The sequence below is a fragment of the Prionailurus bengalensis genome, chromosome D2 (assembly GCF_016509475.1).
Source record: "Prionailurus bengalensis isolate Pbe53 chromosome D2, Fcat_Pben_1.1_paternal_pri, whole genome shotgun sequence".
Lineage (NCBI taxonomy): Eukaryota > Metazoa > Chordata > Mammalia > Carnivora > Felidae > Prionailurus > Prionailurus bengalensis.
Window position 1 is genome coordinate 56,230,749 of NC_057351.1, and position 24,252 is coordinate 56,255,000.

A 24,252-nucleotide genomic window follows, 5' to 3' on the forward strand; every position below is an offset into this window, starting at 1 on the left:
ACTCTCTTCTCATCTGAAGTCCAACCCACCTCCCAGGCTGAAGTTAGTTCCCCACCAAGGGCAAGTTCATCTTCAGTCATTCATCCCATGCCTGCACACTGTGGTCCCTCCCAGAAGATGTTTGTTAAATTAACCTGTTCTGAACGCTATAATTCCATGTTTAGAAAAAATTTTTTAACAGAAACTATTTTTTAAAATAAATCCTACGTCCAACGTGGGACTCAAACTCACAAGCCCAAGATCAAGAGTTGCATGCTCTACTGACTGAGTCAGCCAGGCGCCCCTGTTTACTAGTCTTTTTGCATCTTTCCACTTCTGTAAGAACTTTAACTTTCAAGGCTTTTCAGTTGGATCTGGTCCTTTCTTTTAAGGTGTGATTTCTTTGTCTTCCTCTGACATTAAAGCCACGCTGTTTGCTCATTGCCATTTCTTCCTTCTTATCAAGAACCTTTCTTCCTTTTGAGGTTTGCCTCAAATCCCCTATCTTTCTAGAAGCACCTTGCCTGACAATTCTAACCCCCCCTTCTGAGAACTCCTGCAGACACATTATGCCACTTAACAATTACCTACTCCATATTATTAGTCATTTCTTTGATGTTTATAGTCTTATATCAGAAACTACATTGCAAGCCTTGAAGACCTGGGTTCTGTCTTATCCTTGTGTGTCTGTCTCTCACACTCACTCATGTAGCCATATACATATACACATGCACACACACTCAGCACCCAGCACAATGACTTGTACAGAGGAGCCACTCAAATATTTGTTGACTTTAGAATGTTAACCCGACTGTATCCTGTCATCTATTTTTCATGTAAACATTTTACTGAAGTATCTATCTGCATTTTTTTTTTACCTGCTAGTGTATCATTTTTTCGATTCTGCAGGTCTCTCTGTGAATAAAGCTATTCATAAAGTCCAAAGCCAAGGGGAACTCTGTAGGATGACAAGTTTGGTATGAGGGAAGGAATCCTTCTTAACTTCACAGCATGCACCTGGCATTCCTGTAACATCTGCAGCTTACCCTTTGACAAAGACATAGTTTGATGTTGTAACACTAATGCCTAAAACTCCTCAACTCCCTTGGTGACTCTTACCTTTCCTTTGCCACTGGTGTAATGGGGAAAATCATCAACAGAGAGCTACAACCTGAGTTCTAGTCCTAGGCCTGGAGCTGGGTGATACTGGGCAAGTCATCAAACCTCTCTCAGGTCACACTTTCAATGTCTCAGAAAGGAGCAAGGTTGTACAAAATCATTAGAGCTGTTTCAACATCTTCATAAAGGCACCTGTTCGAAACTGCAAAGTTATTGGGTTGAAATTTCAGGCCTTGTTATGTCATCCTTTGGCCTTAGTTCTGTCTTCCTAGTCACTTGTTAGGTAAAACAGAGACATAATGCCCATTGGTCAGGCCATCTTGCATTAGCTATTTAGTTTTTAACTGTTACTCATAATGCATCCCCCGAAAGTCTAGGTTCCCCCTCCAGGTGCTGGGTGGTCCTTGCACTCTTCAGAGAATACTTGAAGATTCACTCATGTGGGGTGCTCCCACCACCACATATACATACCCAGGGTAGATCAATATCTCTGCCCCTGAAGTGGGTAAGGCAGCCCCTCCCCCAGCCACCCCAGGGAGAAATAGAGGTGGTAGAACAGGCAAGTCTCTTGCCCAGTTCTACCCTTTGAGAATGTGGCAGGGCTGAAACCCAAATATCTGACTCTGTGATGTGCCAGGCATATCCGCTTACATTCTGGAATCTCAAGCCCGGTGTGGACAGACCCAGGGCCCTGTTTTGAGCTGGTTGGGCTTGGCACTGTGGTTGCAAGAGAGTCTGCTTCTCATTGTGTGGGCTGCTGTGGCTATTCTTGAGGGAGTAATTGGGCAACTTCTCCATTTGCTCAGTAAATATTTACTGAGTGCCAGGCACCTTGCTGGCTGTGAACAGACATGGTTTTTGGCCACATGAAGCTTACAGTTTAGGGGTGGAGGGAGAAAATAAACCTATAGTCATACAAATTCCATGTGACCATACATGGAAATCCTGTATGATAATACGTACGGTTATGTATTACTGTATATGCTGGCGACTCACACATTTATAATTTCAGCCCGTCCTGTTCAACTCTAGCCTTGTATATTTTGCTGGTGGTCAACACATTGGACGTCTGACAGGCTTCTCAGTTTAACACGTCCGAGACAAAACGAACCCGCACCCCCCACTCCTGCTCTTCCCAAAGTCTTCCCAGCTCAGCTCATGGTGATTTATTTCATCCTTCCATTGCCCAGGCCCCCAAAACACTACCCCAAAACACACCCCTGACTCCTCCCCTTTGCCTCAGCCCCACATCCATTTAATCAATAGGTCCTGTTGGCTTTGCCTTTAATATACCCAGAACCTGAGTCCCATCATCCGCACACTTTGGCCCTGCTCTAAGCTCCCGTCAGTCTCTTAACTGACCTTCCTGCTTCCTCCCTTGTCTCCTGACAGACCGTTTTCATCGCAGCAGCGAGAGTGGTGCTGCAAAACCGTAAGTCAGCTTTTGTTGCTCCTGTGCTCCCCGTTTCATCCCCAGCCCTTGTGTTGGCCTACAAAACACGATACAGTTTTCACCAGCTTACCTTTCCTAAGCCATCTCTTGCTCTTCAGCCCCTGTTCCACACCCCCTGGTACCTGAACGGGGCCCTCCTTCCCTCGCCTCCTCCACATTCCTCCTCAGTCAAGCCCTCTCAGGCCAGCCTTTTATAAATCGATCCCCTTCCCTGTACTACTTGCTGTCAGCATTATCCACCCCACCCCCCCGCCCCCTTCCCTGTTTTATTTTTCTCCATGGCAGTTACCATCATCTGACATTGGCTGCCTCTCCTACCGCATGTGGTCAGGGATTTTTATTTGTTTGCCCCCTGATACATAGAGCAGTGCCTGGCATACAGAGGTGCCTGATAAGTCTTTGTCGAATGAAACCAGTGTATCCCTAACAGTGTTGGGAAGGTCTGTAGAAAAGCAGGAATGAGCAGACCTGACTGCTTTCTCATCTCGTAGGTGTTAGGGCATGCATCTAATAAGGGGACTTAGGCTGCAGCCTCACAGTGCCATTCTGTTCCTGGGACTGGCTTCTCTGTCATCCCAGGCCTGGGTAAGGTCTCAAATACCTGGCATATAATTCCCTGTGATTTGGGAGTCTCTTGCTAGGAGACACAAGGGCTATGGCAGCAGAGCAGAGTGAAATCCCCTAGTAGGGTCCAACCAGGCAGTGGCACTTTCTTGACATTTTATGTCATTTAATGCATCTGACTGTGGACCCCTCTCTCAGATAGATACACATGGTATTTGTAGTCATTAACTCAAAGGGCAGGGATGGGGTGGTCTAACAGACTGGGAAGCAGGAAGGCGGGTGATGTGGATTCCAGGCCTCTCTCTGCCAAGTAACTTGCTGAGGAATTTTTAGAATCATAGAATTTTAGAGCTGAAAGGAACTTAAAGTTTTCTTTAACCTCTTTTTCTTTTCCAGCTATTAAAAAGAGAATAAAGGTATATCTGCTCCCTGCCGAGTTCACAGAAACGTGGTGCAGGCTATATAAAAACTGCATGGGCTCCTTTAAGTTTTCAGTGTGTTGGGGTCAAGGCATTGTAGGGAAGTGCTCAAGGTCAAGTTATTCAAAAGGGAGGAGGTCTAGTCTGGCCCTTTCTTAAGTGGTGATCTTGGGCAAGTCATTTGTTTTGTGCTCAGTTGATCTTCTATTTTAAAAAATGATAATTATTTGCAGTTTACTTCAGAAAGATGTTATGGGGATAAAATAAATGAACACTGTTTTGAAAATTGGTTTCATGACTGCATGGTCTACTCAAATATGAGATCCCAACCCAGATCCTCATCTGGCATTGATGGGAAATAAAGCATTGGTTCTCTGCTTCTTCCTAATTATGTGTGCGGCTTTGATCTCTCTGAGCCTCAGTTTCCCCATTTGTACAATGGGATGACTGCTACCCTACCCACCTCCCAGAGAGGTTTTAAGAATCAAGTGAGATCCTGGATAAAAAGAGGTTTCGTGAACTCATAAAGTTTCTATTATCCTAGCCACAGGATTTTTACACACAAAAACCATGGCCAGTGATTTTCCCCACCAGATCATTGAAGCTTACTCTTTTTTCAAAGAGCAAAACTATAAAAGAAATGTTTAAAAACTATTTTTGGATGGGAATCTTTCTGAAATGGATGATAGGCTTCCAAGCAAAATACACTGAGCATGAATAACCTCCTCTTTGCTACTCAGGGGTGTTGAGTTCATACCTGTATGTACAAAGCACCTGCTTGGTGGAGGTGGGAACCACAAAAGCTTCTTTCTGTCAAAAGCCTTTATCTCTGAAAGAAGAGGGGTGAACTGGTGACAGGCAGAAGGAAATTGCTAAGGGAGAGCCTGGCCTTCCTCAGGGTCCCAAGCACCATTGGTGCAGGGAGGCTCTTGATTCCTGTTCTGGGCTCTGAGTGAGAACAATGTCCTGCCTGATCAGTGTGAGGCCTCTGGGCTTCTGAGACTGCAGGGCAGTGGGCCCCAAACTAAATGGTGTCCAGCCACTGTCCTTTTGGGGTTCATGTTTCCACCTATAATCTGTCTTCTCCCTGGCAGCAGTCACTCCTTTTTTTCATTTCCCCACATAAAATGTGCTTAAATATACGTAACATAAAATTTACCATGTTAACTACTTTCTAGTAGATGGTTCTGTACATTAAGAACATTTGCATTGTTATACATCCATCACCACCATTCAGCTCGACAACTTTTTCATCTTCCCCAGCTGAAACTCTGTACCCATTAAACACAAACTCCTCATTCGTCTCTCCCCCGTCCCCTGGCAGCTGCCACTCCGCCCTCTGTCTCTTATGAATTTGACTACTCTAAGTACCTTGTAGAAGTAGAATGATGCAGTATTTGAATTTTTGGGTTAGGCTTATTTCACTTAGCACAATATCTTCAAGGTTCTTCTATGTTGTACCATGTGTCAGAATTCCCTTCCTTTTTAAGGCTGAATAATTTCCCAGTGTATGTCGGTACCACATTTAGTTCACTCATCTGTCAGTGACACTTGGGCTGCTTCTACCTTTTGGCTACTGTGAGTAACGCTCCTGGGAACATGGGTGTACAAATCTGTTGGGAGTCCCTGCTTTCAGTTCTTTTGTGTATATATCCAGAAGCAGAATTGCTGGATCATATATGAATTCTACGTATAATTTTTTGAGGAATTGCCGTGCTGTTTTCCTTTGTGACTGTATCATGGTACATTTCCGCCAGCAGTGGACAAGGGTTCCAATTTCTCGCATCCTCACCAATAATACTTGTTATCTTCTGGTTTTTATTTTGTTTGGTTTGCTTTTGATAATAGCCATCCTTATGGGTGTGAAGTGACACCTGATCATAGTGGTCACTTGAGATTCCATCTATTGGGCTCAAATATCAGCCTGTCCGATTTCCTGAGGAAACAGATGACCGGGATTGTTAGAATTGTGCCCAGAGAAAGATCAGATGGGCTCACAGTGAAGCCTGAGGGACCCTCCAGAGAGGGAAGTATAGGAGGTTGGCTGGGTGGATTCTGCGACATCTTATCTGGTCAGTCAGAATTTGGCTTGCTTCTGGGTTTCTAACTAGGTGGTTGATGGCTGGGAAAGAAGACTGGATGGATGGATGGATGGATGGATGGATGGATGGGTGGATGGATGGATGGATGAATGGATGGATGGATGGGGCTTCAAGTGAAGTAAAGCAGCTCTGTGTTGTTGTAACTCATCTGGCTCCCAGAGAATGTTAACTCTGTCTTAACTTGGGGTGAGTGGGGTAGGCACCAATTTCCTTTTTAGCTTTTGCATGTGAGAGATGCAGGACTGTGGTTCAGATGGGAGCATGTAGGCTTGAGTCAAAGGCAAGTAGTGACAGTGACATGGTGAGTTTGCTGCTCAAAACCACGTGCTTCTCTCTGTTGGGGACAAGGTCTTGCCCCTTGCTTTCTGAGCTCACAAGGAAGAAGGACCAAGCACAGTGTGCACCCATACCTCTGACCATGCCAGCCCCTCAACTAGTGTCCCTTATTGTCAGGAAAGGGGCTGGAGCACCTTCTGCAGGGTGTGGGGTGGGGGGGACGACGACGGCTCCGCATTTGTACCTGTGTCCTCAGGGAGGCTGGCACCAGAGCCCAAGCCCAGGCAGCCAGCCAGTCACCCAGCAGCCTAGATCTTAGAGGACTCAGAGTTTCATTGTTTTTAGGGCTGGAAGAGATACAGTTGGCAGTAGCTCACCTTTACTTGGTGTTCACCATGTGCCGGGAGCATCACGTGCAGGATCTTGGCTAATCCTCACGAACATCCTATGGGTGGACACTATTATCACCTTTTTACAGATGAAGAAACTGAGCCCTAGAAAGGTAATGTCTCCTGCCTAAGGCCATGTAGCTTGTAAACAACAGAGCCAGGACTGGAACCCAAGTGTCTGATCTCAGAACCTGAGCTTTTGGGCCCTTGGACAGTTTATCTTCACCAGACAGGAAGAAGAGAACACATGGTTTTCATTTTTAAAATGAGTTTATTATTGAGCGTCTTTAGGCACCTCGCTAGACCCAGTCCTCTCATTCGATTGTCCTTGTTTTACCTATGGGAACATTTCTAGCCATTTTACATATGGGAAAGCTGATGGGGAGGAAAGTAAATTGATTGCTGGGGGTTATGAGGCTGAGGAGAGGCGGAACTAGAGCTCAGATTAAGCACTTTGACTCAAATTGCAGTGCTCAGAGCTCAATCTTCTGTGCTGCCCTCCCTCACTTCTCTGAAAAGAAGCTGGAAGTCTGATGTAAAACCTGCAAAGCTCCAAGGACTATAGCCACTCTGCTCCCTTCTTGTTGCTGTTCCTTCCTCCTTTAATTTCCCAACCCCCAAACTACAACCTCTACCCTAGGAGCCACATGAATCCATTGTCTTGGATCACGTGCTTGGCACTTTGTAGATGCTCAATAAATATGTGTTGAATGTTGTTTGAGGGTTGAGTATGCTGAAATCTCAGCCAGGATTGTGTTCCTAAAGAGAAATACAAGTAGAATGCAAACATCTTTGTTTTCTCCCTCTTCTCCCAGAGTGGACTGCCACTTTCCAACTCTCAGATGCCAGGGACTTGGAGAAAAGAGTGCCCTGGCTGCAGACTTTGAATTATTCCCAAATTCCCAGGAGAAAAGAGGCAACAAAGTCATATTAGCAAAGTGCTTTCTGGATCAGGTGTCACTGTTTGTAATTAATAAGACTAATGATTTCTTACTTTGCTCAGCATTTTGCAGTTTTTAAAGTGCTTTCACCAGTACTATACATGATTTGTTCTCCACAGCCATCCTGTTAGGTAGACAGGGCAGGAATCATTTTCCCCATTTTATGGATGAGGATATTGAGATTTATTGAGGTTGCCAAGGTGCCCAACATTACTGACAAGTAAGTGGTAGAGAGGCAGAAGCCATAGGAGCAGTGGCTCTACTGCTTTCTCCCTATGGTGGGAAAGCCTCAGTTTCCATATCTGTAAAATGGGGACAAGAGTCGGGCCACTTAGGGGAGTCAAGGACTACATTACACAAGTGGTGATGTGTGTGAAGTGATCAGCACAGTGCCCAAACACAGCAAATGCTTAATGAATAATGGCAATGGGTTGTTAATGGCAATAATCAAAGCTAAGTTCATTGTTCCTTTGGGAACTTATATTCTACTGACTCTTGGTCAGCCCAGAGTATTGGGAAGAGCAGAATGTAGCCTCCCCTGGGTGCCCCTGGGAAATCTGCTTCTGCCCACCCTTTGGCCCTTCCCTTGGGGTCAGAGTGTATAGCGAGGGCTGACCGTGAATTTCTTTTGATTTGCAAAATCTAGAGTCTTTGAAATAGGACATTTATAAGATACCATTTTTCCTTTTGGTGGCAGATAATTATGACAGTATTACACTTATTCTGTTCATTTAGTATTCATTTGCATTTTATTCCAACTCCTTTACTTCATTAGCTATGTAGCCTTGGCAGGTTGTTTTGGATTGGGGACCTCACTTTGCTCACCTGTAAAATGAAAGTAACAGTACCTACTCTGTAGGATTGTCATGAGGATTAAATGAGTTAATGCACATTAAGTCTCCTTAGAATGGTGCCTGGGAAATATTAAAATACTTGGTAAATTGTACTCACTATTGTCACCATGTTTGGCACTTATTATTTAAGCCAGCTGTCCCCAACCTACCTCTTCCCCCCCAAGTTAGATACAAGGCCAGTGAAGTTCATACACAAGACCTAGCTTCTGCTCTATACCCTGGTTATCTACCATTCTTGTGATTCCTCTCATTTATTCAGGAAGGCCAATTGGAAGCAAATTGCCCAAGAGTGATATTATTATAGACATAGCCTTGAATCTAGCCTCATTTTAAAAAATATGAACCTTTCACAAAAACTTGAGAACCCTTGTTAGTTACAAATCTCTTGCAACAGCCCCCACCCCCTCAGCTCTTGCTGATTTCAGCAACACCCAGTGGCTACTTTTCTGGGCTGTCTCAAAGCAGATGTAAACATTTCTTGCTTGGTAGGTCAAGGCTGGGGAGTGCCCTCAGTTTGCTGTGGCTCATCTTCAGCTTGGCAGAACATCTCTGGGTCCTCTGGGGCTTCCTTCCTGGAGCCTGGCACATTTCTCTAATACACTTTGTCAACTGAAGACACCTCCTTCGTGAACTTTCTTGGAAAGTGATCACTATCCGCAGCAGAGCCACTTTACCACAGTTGATACACAGCCCCTACAACTAGATTAAGTAACAGTTGTTTTATAGTTATTATATACTGCTATTAATTAAGTACCAACTCTGTGGCAGGAACTGCAGTAGGTCCTTTACCCACATTTCATCTAGTCCTCCTGATAATTCACTGAGGGTAAGACTGTCCTCATTTTAGGGGAGAGGCTCAGTGACACTATTGTGTGCAGGGTCACACAGTGAGAAATGGAGGGTTTTGGATTCCAGACCACTGTTTTAGATTTCCAGACCCGCATTCCTTCCATGCAATACCTACCTCCTTGTCAATTTCAGCTGAGGGCTCACTGGGCCCTAAACAGGTATGGCTGGTTTACTGACTGACGTCATTGCCACCGATGACTAGCAAATAGTCTACTTCTGCCAGTTCTTGCACTACACATCCTAACTGTGCCAGAAAGTGCATTTTGTTGTCCCGTGAAAGGACAACAAAACCTTCATGGATTTGTTCTGCCTTCCTTCCCTCTCCCCAGCCCCATGCAGTGTCTGCAAAATAAACCATACTGTCCTCTATAATATGGGATATTGCACATGGCATTGATTTTTTTACTTAACGAATGCACTGTGTTTCCCCCAAAACAGACTGTCACATGGCACAAGCATTTTATTTCTCAAGACCTCACAGCATCACTGAATCAGTACCATGTAGTATAATCATTGAAATCAGTACCCATTTGTTAACCTACCATGGGTGCGTTAAATACCCTACTAGGTGTTTGACATTGGTGTCTTCAATTTTCATATCAGCCCTATAAGGTAGCCATAATTACTTCCATTTTCCAGAGGAGGAAACTGAGGCTCAAAGAGGTTAAGACCCACAAAAGTGGAGGAACTGCTATTTGAGCCCCAGTAGTTGTAAATTGGGAACCGATATCTTAACCACTATGGGAAACTGCCTCTAAAAATTCTGTACATCTGCCTTGTCCCAGGCACTGCGTTAGGTGTCAGGCACAGCAGGAAGAGTTGATTCCTTTCCTCAGGGAACTCATGGTGTGATGGACTAAATTAATACCGGAGCTTCTGTGATTGGGTTTTATTTTTTCCATCTGGCCACGCCCTAGTGGGCAGATCCATGGCACACAGTGTCCGGGCTCCTCAGGGAGCTGCACAGCCAGGTTTACATCCCTGATGGCTCTGTTTGCTCTTTGCCCTTCTTCCCTCTGGGTCGCGCATCAGGTTCACAGATTCCTGTTTGTGGTCTGGCCGCGGTCTGGCCTGGGACTGGCTGTTGAGGAGAAAGGGAGCATGATTTGGCTGGGGACTTACTGCTACTATGGCTTTTATAAGGCCCCAGATGATTGTTTTGAAAACATCCACATGCTGTATGCACTGTTATCTGGGGCCTCTCCCTCAGGAACAGGATGGGCTAGTCTTTGGAGTCAAAAGGCAGAAGGAGAGCTACACTGGGCCCTTTAATCTGCAGCCGACCCCTCCTGTTTGAAGCTGAGCCCAGCTCTGTCCTGCTGTGACATGTGTCCCATGGAAGATCCGGGGCTGGATGTGTGGTTTATTGCTGACCATCATGTACTTTTACTGCAGCCTTAAGGCAGCCTTAGGCCTGCCACTTGTGACTGCACCACCCCTTGGGCACTTGTCTGTGCCCTGGCCCACAGGAAGTGTCACAGGAGAGATTTCAGCCTCCTGGCCCTGTTCTCCTGGTCCAGTGCTAGTTTAGGTATGGATGGACGGGGACCTCTTTTATAAGCTGGGTCTGGGGCCTCTCAGCTTTAGAGGGGAAATGGTCCCTTTTTCCGAAAGCTGTGGGGTTGGCAGACTTGGTCAGAATCTTTCCTAACTTTTAGGAGAAGAGAATTGGCACTGATAAAGATTTCAGCTGGAGGAACTGGCTCATAGAGGTCAAGCCACTGCTCTGTAGTCTATCCTGCGCAGTCAGAGATAGAGCTGGTGTCAGACCCGGGAACTCTGACTCCATTTCTCATGTCTTTTTCTATCTGTCTTGCTTCAAACCTGTGTACACGTTGTACATGTATGTCTCGTCATTGATGATGGCTCATGGCTGATCTGGGGAGGGAACAAAGACAAAGATATGATACCATTTTAAGCAAGATGTTGTATAGACCAGTGCTAAATCATGCAGTGTAGACAAGCAGAGACAAAGGCAATGTATAGACACTTTAGAAAGAGTTGAGATGGGATAGGGCGGTTATTAAAGATAAGTGAGGAGAGTTGCAGAAGGGTTAGTGATTTGAGTAAGGGGTGCAGGCTTGAGAGAAGCAAGTAGTGTGATTTTCTGTGTTGCAGAAGTAGTAGATGTTTATATAAAAAGTGTGAACAACACCAGAAAGCCCAAAGAAGAAAATCTCCTGCACACTCCCTCGACCTCATGAGAGTCCCTACTCCTAGTTGGTGTTTATCTTCTAGCCTTCTTTTCTTTTTTTCTTTTTTAGGCAGCAGAATCAAATTGGCTGTGTACACCAAGGTTAAGGAAGGTCTCGAATAGTAAACGGCGAGTTTGAATCAGAGGGAGCCTCTGCTGGTCCCTGCACGTGGGGTGCAGATAAACGAAGGGCTTTGGGTGCCAACCATCTGTGAGCAGGCAGGACTGAAGCCTCTGATGAAGCAGGGGCTCCCCTACCCCAGACTTTCATCACGCACTGCACAGGAGACTCACGTTTGCTCGTGGGGGTCAGGGAAAGAATTTCTCCTGAGTTGTCTGGAAACCTAACCTGCATTCCCACCGCCCCCCAGGCCACAGGCCCCTTTCTTTCCTCTTTACTATCCAGTTTCTTCAGCAGAGGTCTCTTCCCTGGAGTTGGGGATGCATAGCCAGTTTTGCCATGCCACAAAGCCTTGCTGCTGCGTGAGGTCATTTCAGGGGAGAGACTATATATAGCGGAGGACTCGCATCAGGACAGCTCCATATTGTTCGGGCTGTTTGCATTGCCCTTCCGCCGATGTAGCCAGGGTGACCTCACACTCCATACCAGCTAGTGGGGACCACATTGTGTCTTCATTGCTCCCTCTGTGTTCTCCGGCCAGTGCTCACCCACACAGGAATGAGTTCTGACCCTGCCCAGGCCCAGGAGCCTTTAAAGAAGCAGCCTTGGGAGAGAGGCAGTGGAGAGAGTCCAGGGACCAGAGTTCCCTTGCAGCTCTGCCACTTCGTGCTTAGCTTGGTATATGTAACAAATTAGGTGCTGCACTGATTGACGCCAGGGAGACTGGGGACCCAGAGGTTCCACTGAAGTTGTTGCTACAGGGCACACAGTTTGAAAACCACTACAGAAGACAACCCTCTGAGGTTTCTTCCAGCCTTAGGATTCATGGGTCTGGCCTTGTGATGGTCTGTGGCCTAAATGACCCCTCAGGAGGGGTGCAAACTTTGTGACGTCTTGGAGATTTTGATGGTTGTCTTGGGTAGACTGGAGATGTGGTATAGGGAGAGAAATCTCAGGAGAGTTTTTGCAGTGGGACAGGTGGGAATAGCACAGAGTTGGCGGACCCAGTATGACTTGCTAGGCTCTATGGCCATAGGCTGTTTTCTCTGGCCGACTCCCACCTGCCTTTCCTTTCAGTGCTCATTTGTCCCAGAGAAGAGATGAAAATGAGGTTATAATGCACTTCAGGCAAGGAAAGTGCATTTAATTTAAGTTGCCTGGAGCTGAATTTCCCATTTTATATGTGGAGTATTTGTAGAGCACGGAGGTGCCTTTGGCAGAAATCAGAAAGTCAGGATCTGGGACCAGTTTGCTTCATTGAGCAAGTTTGTTTGCCGAGCACCTACTTTGTATTCCTAGAGAAGCATACGGGAGATCCCAGCTGTGTTAGGACCCCTTTACAAGTAACAGGAACCCACTAACTCCAGCTTAAACAAAAAAGGTGATTTATTATAGGGTTTCAGGGGGTGCTCAGGACCCCACAGCAAGACTGCTGCCTGGCCTTAAGCAGGAACTGGAAAAACCTCATCAGAATCTCCCCTTTTCCGTCAACTCTGCTTCTCCTTGGGCTCTCCCCACCCCCCCGTTTCCACAGCCCAAACAGTCCCAAGTATTCCTGCAAGAGCTCAGCTATCCCAGCCCCAAGTCCAGATTCCCAGGGGAGCATATCCAGTTCGCCCAGCTTGGTCCACTCAGCTCCAGCCAGGGGATGGGTGTCACTTGCAACAAAGCCTGTATGGGAGGGGCCGTTCCTGACGGTGTGTAGACTGGGGACAGCTCCAGAGGAGGGGGACTTGTGAGCTGCATCCATAGCTCCGAAGCTGTCAGCTCTTCTAGGCCTTAGTGAGAAGCTCTAGTCCTAGGGAGGGACCCGGGCATACGTGAAACACCTACTAGCCATCCAGGAGACAAAGAGGTGACCCTTGGGCAGAGCCTGCTTGTTCTGAGTATATGGCTCATCCAGTTGGGGCTGTCAGGAGGGGACAGGCCTCCTCAAGCTGGTATGGACAGTGTTCCACACAGAGCAGAGGGCCCTCCAGTTTAGCTCAGGGGAAAAGGGTTTACCGGCAGGATCACATGGAGGCAGCCGGCCTCATAGGAGCTGGGGCTGGAGAGCAGTCAGGAATGGAGGCAGCTCTGCCTCTTGGGGGCTGGTGGCCTCTCTGCTTCCATCTGAGCGTCTGCTCTTAGCTTCCCTCTCTATGGACCCAGCCTTCTCCTCTCGGCTCATCGGCTTGTTCCAAGACGGAGCACACCAATGCTGAGTTCTGGCAACCTGTGTTTTGACTTCTCTGGGTCACAGGACCACCCAGATACAAGCTACTAGTGCAGAGCCTGATCACACAGAATTTGAGGCTGCCCCTTTCGGGGCTTTAGGTGGGACAGGCATTAAGAGACAGTCTCCTGCACTCAGAGGATGCTTTTGGACACTGGAGGGTAGAGGCTTGAAGATGGAAGAGAAGAGGGCTTGGGAAGGCAGACCAGCCTGAGGTAAAGCAAAGATGCAAGGAGGTGTGTGTTTCAGGGAGGGGGCAGTTAGGCCTGAAAGACCCCTTTGAAGCTAGGCTGTGGGACAGGAGATGATGCTGGGGACTTGAGAGGGTGCTCCAGACTCAAAGGGCAAAGAGGACAGCTAGGGAGGGGCTGGGGCAGCACAGAAGACGGAAGCCACTTAGGAGGCCGGGCCGGCAGTGCTCCGGCAGCGGGGGAAGGGTCTGCACTGACATGTCGGCAGTGGAAGTGCCAGGGGTACAGAAGCCCTTTTGAAGAAAGAGTTTATGGGTGACAGGTTGGCTGAAGCAGAGGGAGGGTCCAAGATGTGGCAGGCAGCGGGTGGGAGCATTGGGCAGGGCTTGGCAACACTGGGGACTGGGGAAGGGCAGCTCTTTGAAGGAGAGGTCGTTAGCCTCACGCAGCAGCATGGCCAGAGTACGTGTTGTTTAGGTTGGGAGAACTGAGGATATTTAAAGCAGAAAGGGAAGTCCCAGGGTAAAGGAGGAGACTTCTGGAGAATGGGTCCCAGGCCTACCAGCTCTGCTTCTCAGGAACTAAGGCCCTGCACACGTTGCCTTAGCTTCCTCATCTTCAGAATGGGAACAATATCTGCCCAGTCCCCTCCTAGAGTTGTAGGGAAGGTCAAAGGTTATGTACATGACAATGTTTTGTGCTCAGAAAAGGCTCGCACAGATGCAGGCAGCCTTGTTACTATTGCTGCTTGTGTGACAGCCTGCATGGTGACCCCCCCCTGGGGGGTCAGGCAGCCTTCCTTCCTGGACCTGGGACGACATGACCTGATGCAAACTCCCCGCAGCCAACCCAGACTCCCTGACTTCAAATCACCTGGGGTAGTGTTGAGAGGAGCGCCTATCTGGAACCTGAGTCTGGGGGTCCCTGAGTGACTGATTAGAGCTAGGATGAGTTCACCCCCACTGACTTCCAGCATTCCCCTGATTGGTGCTGTGTGTGTGTAGAGAGCCCAGCGGGCAGGCTGGAGGCTGAACCCTCCTTTAGATAGAGAGAGAGAGGATTGAGGGAGGGAGGGTGGAAGGAAAGAGACAGTTGGGGAAGGGGTGGCTATGGTCAGGCTTAACCCATGCACATTTCAGAGTGGAACTGGAAGGGCGGTCCTCCCCTGTGTGAGCCTTGTGGGCCTCTTCCCCACAGGGAAATCCACAGAGCACTTGTTTCAAAGTTCCCAGGAAAGGGGGAAATGAAACCTACATCCTGTTTTGCTGCCAGTCTAGGGAAGAGGACCCAGATGGCGACAGTAGATGGTGGTGGTAACCTAATACTGGTTGTAATCCTGGGACCCGTGGAGTTGGGGGAACGGAGAGAGCTTGAGGAGGGGACCCAAGGAGAGAGCCTGTGGCCTCCCTTCCTATTCTGTCCCATCCTTTCTTCATTCACGCAGTAGGGCCCAGCAGCCTGGTTCTTTGTTCCCAGCTGCCTCTCCCTCAGGATTGGCCCAGCTTTCCCTACTGCCCACAGTCCTGTCCTCCTGGCTTCCTTCTGGCTCACCTGTAGCTTCCTCTCTCCAGGAAGGGAGCTTCCTGTGCCCACCTTTCTCCCCTGCTTTCTCTCCCTGCCCCCCTCCCCCACCAGCGCCTTTGGCTATTTCCAGTCATTTCTCTCCCACAGAGCCTCTGCTGGAGTCACCTGCTCCCCCACCCCCACCCCAAGCCAGACTTTGTATTCTCCTGCCAGCTCAGTTCCAACCCCAGCCCCTTGGAGTATTACTTTTCCTAAAGCGCAGCAGCTGTGTCTTTTGCTGGTCTACCCAGCTGTTCTTGTCCTTGACCACAGAGGTCATGTCATTTGTGACAATAAATAGGAAATGAGAATGAGAGGGTTGCCAGGTGCCTCTGGGCTGCCCTTCCAGCTGCCTGCATTCCTGCTGGGAAACAATAATTGTAATATAAATAATAAAGCCAACATTTATAAACATGTTCTATGTTCACTTACCATTTCCCAGACACTGTGCTTAATATTTTACCCATATTATCTCATTTAATCTTCATAATGACCCAGTGAGGGAAGTTGAATTGTCATCTTCTTATAGTTAAGGGAAATGTGACATTACTGACAAGTAAGTGGCAGAACAAGACTGGAATGGGAGCGGGTCTGACTCCCATGCCCATTTCTTTTCTTTTTAAGTTTTTTTAATGTTTATTTGTCTTTGAGAGAGAGAGAGAGAGAGAGAGAGAGTGTGTGTGTGTGTGACCGGGGGAGGGGCAGAGAAAGAGGGAGACACAGAATCTGAAGCAGGCTCCAGGCTCTGAGCTGTCAGCACAGAGCCCGATGCGGGGCTCGAACCCATGAACTGCGAGATCCTGACCTGAGCCAAAGTCGGATGCCCAACTGACTGAGCCACCCAGGCAACCACCCAGTGCCCATTTCTTAACTGTGGCCATGTCCTGCCTCCCATTGTGGGGGGCCAGGGACCCCCCACAGCCCACTTAAATTTCAAGTTCTTCTTTCCTCCAGTTGACTATTGCAACTAGTAACTCGTCCACATAAGGAACCCTTGTGGTGTCTTTTCAGAGCTGTGCTTTTTTCTCTCTTCTCCATATCCTAAACAATGAAAAGACCTTCAGGTGGGAGGGGTCCTAGTATTTCTCTTTGCTGTGGACTCCCCCCACACCAGTGTCCCATTTTATAGCTGTCCCAATTTATGGCGGCAAATTCCTAGTCTTAGCATAATTTGACATTATCCTGACAAAGGAGCTTCAAAACTAGAAGTAAATAAGAGCCTGATCTCTCGATTCCATCTGATGCTCTTCCCACTTAGACCCTGATGCCATTCTATTCTGAGAGTGCTAGAAATATGCCCCAAAGGTTCCTCTTCTACACATTCTGTATTGACTGGGAACATTTCTACTGTTTGCGGTAGGCCTTTTGTGTTCTATTCTTGTCCGTGAGTGGTGATTGTCAATGAGAAAGAGAGAAAAAGAATAAAAATCCCTGGGGATTAGGGTATATATGAAGTTTGAAAAAGCATATTCCGTATCATAATCACATTTTAGGTTTGGAGAAGTATATTGTTTTTAAAACATAAGCTATTGAAAATGGAGTTTGACAAAACTCTTGCCTGATGTTCTAGTAATTCTCAAGTGGGGCATAGCACAATTTGGGTGCCACAAATTGGGTGGGGGTGTGTATGTGAAGTCTGTGTATCAAAAAGGGGAATGTGTTTAAAAAGGCTGAGAAACACAATCTTCCAGTAGGAGATTGTCAAATCCTGTCTTTCTGGGCCCTTCAGTCCTCTAGGTATTTACCGGAGGGCTGGCAGGATGGTGTGCACGGTATGGGGGCATCCTGCCCATCTTGTCTCAGTTGGACCAAAGCCTCTTGGGGCTCTGGGTGGCCTACCCAATGGCTTTGCCACTCACTTCCTGCAGTATGCCAGATGAAGGTAATATTAGTGTAGATGCCTAGTCCTGGAGAGTTCAAGGCTAATCTGAAGCACATACTGCCATAAAGCTCAGACGTGCATTGAGTTTCTACATGCCAGGACCCGTGCTTGGCCCAGGGTATGCAGCTGAACAAAACAGATACAGCCCTGTGCTCATAGAACTCTCAGAGTAGTGGGCAATTAGATTGTGCTCAAATAATAAAAATGTAACACATGCTATGAAGGAGAGAAGAGGGTGTTGGGAGAGAATTATGAGGTAGGAGGAATGGATTATTTGGCAGTACCGGATCAAAAAGATGGCCCTGAGAAAGATAGCTACGCTGCACCTGAACGCTGAGCGTGATGTAGCCATGTTGGTCTCCTATGACCTTGCCCCTAGCTGGGGCTGTTTGCTGGTCCATGTGACAACTTTAGGCGAATCAGAAAAAAAGGTGTCTGCTCTAGGCAGAGGCAGCCCTGCCAGGACCCGTGGCTGGTGAGTGAACATGAGCTAGGCTTCAACCTCCACTGGCCCCTAGTCCTGGCGCTGGGCACAACCCAAGGTGGGGGGCCTTATCCAGGCTGGGTAAAGGGAACCGTACATGTGAAGGCCCTGGGACAGAAAAGAGCTTGATGCCTTCCAAGAAAGAAGCCACTGAAAGAAGCAAGTGGCCACCTCCGCTTTTCTTCCCCTGGTGAGGAGGCAGCTTCCTTTCAAGGAGAAAGGAGAGGGAAGCCATGTCTGGAGCACAGTCTGGAGCTGCTGGGCTGGCCAGCAAGCGCTTGTAGTCTGGCTTCGTCAGCGCCGTAGTTGGTGAGTTCTGCTCTGGCCTTCTTATTTCCATAACACATGTCCCTTCCACAGTGCCCCAGGAAAAGAGAAGGACCATTAGGAGGGGGTTCTGGGGAAGCTGGGCCAGAGATCAAGGCCCAGGTCCTGCCAGCTTCTGTTCAGCTTTTCCAAGACAAGTCCCTACTTTGTGCCCAGTTCTGTGCTAATCTTGTAAATTTGGAACTTCACGGACTTTTAACCTTTTTCTTTGTCTTCTCACCTGAGACACACAACCTTTCATTCCACAGGTAGGGATAATGGACTCACATGCAAATGACGGTGGTAAAGAGAGGCTCTGGTGGGTGGGGAAGGTAGTGGGGCGCGTGCTCGATGAAGTGGCATTCAAGTTCAGTTCTAGGCGCATGTAGACTATTAATATGTAGAGTAGGCTAACCTATGAGCTCTTGGAGGGAGGGATTGTATCTCCTTTGAGCGGGTAAGTCTGCAGTGCTTAGCCTAATGCCTAAGTCATCATAGGTGCTCAGCCCAATTTGGAGACGGAGTAGTCCCCTCCAGCATCTCTTCAGGAAGGCTATCTGAATTCTAACCCAGGTTTTCTGCCCCATTGCCCAGGGCCTACCATTGTGTCACAGCTGCCTAGTGACAGAGCAACAAAGGGATGTTTGGGGAACTTGAAATCATGTCTTGAGGAGCTGGGACTACTTAGCAAGAAAACACAAAGCAGAGGAAGATCGGGAAGGCGGTCTTTAAATCCCCCAAGGAACTGTTGTCATGGTGCTATTACCATTCATTGAGTCTTTCCTGCATGCCAGGTATATGGTAGGGGCTTCACATGTCTGATCTCATTTAATCCTAATAATAATCCGAAGGGGAGAATATTATCGTCTCTATTTAATAAAGGAGGGCACTGGGATTTAGATCAGATGATCTACTCGAGATCACCTGCCTGGGATTTGGAATGGGTTGGTCTGGCTCCCAAACTCATAACTACTGAGAGATTGTAACTACCACACAGTATTACCTGGAGATTTTGTCATGTAATTGAGAAAGCAGAGCTGGCACTCGTGGGTAGAAGTTCCAAGAAGGTAGTTTTTCTGTTCCCCACAGGGTGATTTCTCTTCCTAAAGGAGAATAGTCTGAAATTAGAAGGGCTGCCCTCGGAGAGTCCACCTTCTACTGCAGGACCTCCTGGCTCCAGTGGGATCTGCTTGTGTAAAAGTCGAAGCAGCCTGGTAGGGCCTAGCCTGGTAGGGCCTTTTTCTGAATGGAGCTGTGAGGTCCACCCTCAGACAGGCACGAGCAGCAGCACCCAGATTTCCCGGATCATCCTGGCCCAGCTCTCTTGTTTCCTGTTCCATTGTTCTCCCTGAAGCCCCAGCGACAGGGTCCGGGTCCAAGGAGCTGGGTAGCAACAGCATGTGCCTGGCCCCCTGTGGGACGGGCCACACAACGACCTGGTCTCTGGACCCTGGCACAGAGGCTGGCACTCGGATGGATTTCAGGGGAGGGCAGACCGGGGTGGGTGCACTTCCTGTGGGCTCCTGGGACTACAGAGGTTTGCAAAATTGCACCGATTGTCCTTTGATTTGATTTTTCTTTTGCCTCACTGACTTCCTGTGGCCATGCGGCTGGCTCCAGGATGCAGAGGGGTGCCATATGGTTCTAGAGCCCCTGTCACGACATCAAGTGAGTTGATGTGGGTGGGAGCCCCTTTGTAAACCACAGAAGGCTGTAAACTGCCTGACAGCTGACTGAAGTTGAGCCCTGCAAGACATTGATGAGCTGGCCTCTTTAGTGCCAGAGCGTGTGGCAGGACATTAGAGCTGGAAGAACCGGTAAAGGTGATGTGGTCCACTGCCTACTCAGCGTGGGGTTTGCTCCACTCAGCACCCTGCAGGTGGTCAGCCAGGCTTTCCTTGAGCAAAGCTAGCTTTTGATGGCTCTCATGAGGAGACCGTCCTTCCTTGCGTTGGCTAGCCCTCTACAGAGTGTGTCCCAGTGTGCTGCCTTGCTGCCCCTCACTGTGGCCTTGTGAGAGGCGTCTGCACTCCGTGAGCTTGGGTGAGGCCAGCCAGGCCTCCTTTGTGGCTCTCACCTGCTGGTTCTGCAGGAGCAGGTCTGCTTTCTTTTTGTGAAGTTTTCCTGTTTCTGTTCCTGGGATTTGAGTCCGTGATGAGCATTGGTGACCCTTCTTACAGTGTGGTGAACGTCAAAGAGAGGGCATTTGCCTTGTCCAGGTCGTCCCAAATGTGTGGCCGGGCGGGAAACACAACCCCGGAGATGCTCAGTCTTGTCCTTCACTGCTTAGGTACATTCTGCCTCCTTCCTGACTCTAAGCACGCTTTACAAGATTCTGAAAGCCCTTTCCAAACAGCAAGGTCAAAGCTTTTGGCTTCCTTCTTTAGAACGTACCTGGCTGGTAGGGTGAGGGTGGGGATGGACACATAGGAGCCATATGGTGCCAGGAATGGGACATAGCAGCTCGGAGGAGGGATCTGGAGGGGGGCCAGGGTACGACAGCAAAGTGTCTCTGCCGCCAGGGGCTGGGGCCACCCTGGTGACTCCTTCCTAATTCTCCTTTCGAGGGCTTTCACCTCCCCGTCTCTTCTTTTTCTGCTTTTCCTGTTTTACTTCTTGTGAGGCACCCCTGAGCTGTTCCGCCTTCCAGCTCTGCCCGCCTGGAGATTCCCAGTTCTTATGCTTTAGCATCCTTAACATATCATCTTTCTCTATAACATCTTCTCCTTCAGGGCTCGGCAACCATCCCCCCCACTTCAGAGCAGCTCCTGTCTGCACCTGGGAGCTTTAACATCAGAGCCTCCACCAGACACTCTGGATGCCTGCCTGCTAGCCTGCCCAGAACATTTAATTGGCCCTTGCAGTAGGTGACATGTTATGACACAGGGACATTTCACGACAGTGCCTTCATCCTGAAGGACGAGTCCGGCAACAGGAATTTTATGGATCGTGGCAGGCCAACAAGGAGGAGGACATGTGGGGTAATGGAAGGGAATTAGCGTTTGTGGAGCATCTTCTCTCCTACCTATGTTCTGTAGTTTATCGTTGCAGTGGCCCTGTGAGGTGGCATCATCTCTCTCTTGTAGATTTGAGAACTAAAGCTTGCTCAGAGTCACAGGGCGGGTTAATAGGCAGGGTCAGCATGCGAATCTTCTGCTTGGCTCCAGAGCCCAAGCTCCTCCCCCTGATCTGTACCTCCCCTCTGCAGGGCCTCTGTCTTCTTCACTGTTTCTTCACTAGTAATGGTTCCAGAAGCTGGGCTAGAGCTGTCAGGGGCTTGACGAGCCCGGCAGAGCTGGGATGGCTGGGCTGATGATTCAGGGACCTGGGGGCTGCGGGAAGGCAGTAGCTGTCTTCTACCTTTGTACCTTCTGGCCAGGAGAGACTTGGTGGGTATCCAGAGCGGGATGAAGGAGAGATGGCGCTAGGTGTAGCAGACCCGGAATTAGGGCAGGACTGTTGCTCTCTGGGGGCCCGCGTGACTGACAAAGACACAGCTTCCCTGGTTCCTTGGTTCCTTCATGGGAGGTGGTGTCAGTGAGATGATGCCTCCACCTCCTGGGCCAACTCCTTCCCCATTTCTCTTATTCTCCTCTTCCACCCGGTGACAGCCAGCCGGATGAGTGTGAGGAAATCCACAGAGGGGCTAGAATAAATGTTTGTGTGTATTTGGTTCTTCGTCCCGTAAATCCTTTCTTACCCACAGGACTCAGGCTTTTAAACCTTGAGGACCAGTTTTGTCTTTCTGGTCCCTCTCGTGGGTTCTGCTGCTGCCTTTTCCTCACTCTTGTCATGGTGCTCTTCCACCCGTTTGTGCCTCTTTACGTGTTCTTCCAGAACTTTTGCCCTGACTTGCACAACTGATTCGTGTCGCCTCTTCTCCTGACCCTGCTGGATCTTAGTGGGTTGTCCAGAGGTCAGGACTCCCCATTCCCCCATAGGCACTGAGAAAGGTGTTTGAGGATGGTGCAGACTTACATCCCATTGCTGTAACAGGAGTGCATTCACTAATGTAAGGCTGTTTTTGTTTTTGTTTTTTCTGTAAAAGGGGGGCCTAATGATGCAGTGGCTTAAGGAATGAGAAATTAAGTTTTCTGTCTCACATAATGGCCCTGACGTCCCCGACGTGAGCAGACCAGGTGAGGGGGCAGCTCTGCAGTTTGTGGTCATTCTGGTATCCAGTCCCTTTGGGTTGTCGCCGCATCACAGGACATCGTCCTTGTGGTTGAAGCTGGGTTACCAGCCCACTTGGGTTCCGACCAGCAGAAGGGAAAACAGAAGGTGGAGGAGGCATGCCCACTGTCCTTGGGACCAGGTCCTCTACGGCTCGCGTCCCTACGGCTCACATTCTGTTGGCAAGAATGTAGTCACATGGCCACCCTGACTGCAAGGGAGTCTGGGAAACGTAGTCCAGCTGGACTGCCTCTTTCCAAGGAGGAGGTGAGGATGTATTTGGATAGACCACCAAAAATCTTGCCTCAAAGGTGGAGAGTATTTTCATTTGTGTGTGCTGAGAGAAAAATGTTTCCCTGCCAGTAATTGCCCTCTCTCTTCGATAACTTGCACACAACACTTCCCTCTTTGGCGAACATCTGTACACCACATTTTAGGCTGTACAAACTGGGTGCATCAGAAGCTGAGGAAGGCAGTTCCTGCCTTTTAGCAGCTCAGTGTGGTCTGGAGAGGGCAAGTGTGGAGACCAGACTGGGTTGAAGTGCCAACGTAGAGCTTCCTCGTTCTTGTGTGTGAGGCACGGCAGATACAGAGCTAAAAGGCCTTGCGTGGCCTTAAGATGCAGGCGGTTGTACAGACCAGGAGATGGAAGTGGAGTGCTGTGAGCAGGTTTGGCTTGTGGAGACAGGAGGGCTTCACAGAAGCGGTGACGTTATAGCTGGGCACAGAAGTGTTTCCCCTTCAATAGGGCCAGGAGGGGAATCTTCAGGAGAGAAGGCTGAGGGCAAAGACATGGAGACTTGGAAGTCCATGCACGGTTGGTGGCTCAGGTGTGGGCTGAGTGTAGTGGGAGAGATCTTCACGGCTCACTCCTGTCTCCATCTTGGCCTCTGCACCTGTCTCCTGGCACCTGCCTTCCCTGGCCACCCTTTCTACAATTGTGTGCTCCTCATCACTTCATTGTCCTGCTTTATTTAGCATAACATATAAATACCTGGTGCATCTATATTGACCTGTGCATTGTCTGTCTCTCCCACTGGAGTGGAGGCTCCCTGAGAGCAAGGTCTTTTTGTATACTACCTGGTAAACAGCAAGCACTCAAATATTTGCTGAAGGAATAAGTGAGTAAATAGAAATCTGTACTGCAGATCCTATTTTGGGGAAACCTTGATTTCTACACTAGGGAGTTTGGCTTTTATTTTGTAGGCAGTGGGGAGCTTTGGAAAGTTCTTGAGCAGAGGGAACGACATGATCTCTGCTGAGAGAATTACTGGCAACATCAGGAAGATAGGTTGGAGCAGGGAGAGAGTGCCCCTCTCCTGGCCCTAGCCTATCTCCAGAGCAACATACCCTTCAGCCCAGTGCCCTGTGTGTGCATTCTTAAAGCCTATTCCTGGACGTAGTCATTTTGTTTGGGTCAAGCAGAGGATTCACTCTGTAGCGATGGGGTGGATGTGAGCTTACCTCTGCCTTTCTTTGCAGGGGGCGGGGGTGCTGAGAGGGTCTAATAGGCACTCTTGTGCATTGCTGGAGGAAATGAAAATTGATACGGTCTTTCTGGAAAGCAATTTGGCAAAGGGCACCAAGAACCTTAAAAATATCCCTACCTTTGACCTAGAAATTCTGCCGCGAGGACTGTGTCATAGGGAAATAAGCTGAAGCATGTGCAAAGCTGTATGTATGCAGTGTGAAAAATTAGAAATCATGTAAATGTGCAGTTCAAGTACCTCTCAGATCCATCCCTTATCTCCATCCCTGCTAAAACTCTGCCTGCTACCTAAGAGCCACTCAACGGAATCTGAGTGCAGGCCCTCACCATGTCTCCTGTGCTAACGCAGCACCCTCCTAAGTGGTCTTCCTGCCTCCAGTCCAGGCCCGTGAAGCCCACCCTATACTTGGATTCCAGAGTGAGCTGTCACAAACATATGACCTTCTTCTGCTTCACCTTTTTACAGGTCTCCCATCTCTTAGGGAGTAATGTCCACCCTGTTCCACTGGCCTAACGGCCCTTCGTGACCTGGCCACTTGCTACCTTGCATGGTACATTCCAACAGCACTGTTTATGCTTCCCGGACCTTGATCACCTCTGCGCCCTTGTTCATATTGTTTCCTTTGCCTGGCTAACCCCTGCTCGTGCCTTAGATTCAGAGCAGACTTCAGGACCTGCCACAGGCTGGG

The 24,252-nt window shown here is 48.7% G+C and overlaps 1 protein-coding gene across 2 annotated transcripts in view; it reads left to right on the forward strand.

The window, feature by feature from the left end:
- Positions 1–24,252, forward strand: part of UBTD1 (ubiquitin domain containing 1) — a 55,398-nt gene that overhangs the window by 5,702 nt on the left and 25,444 nt on the right. The window lies entirely within an intron of this gene.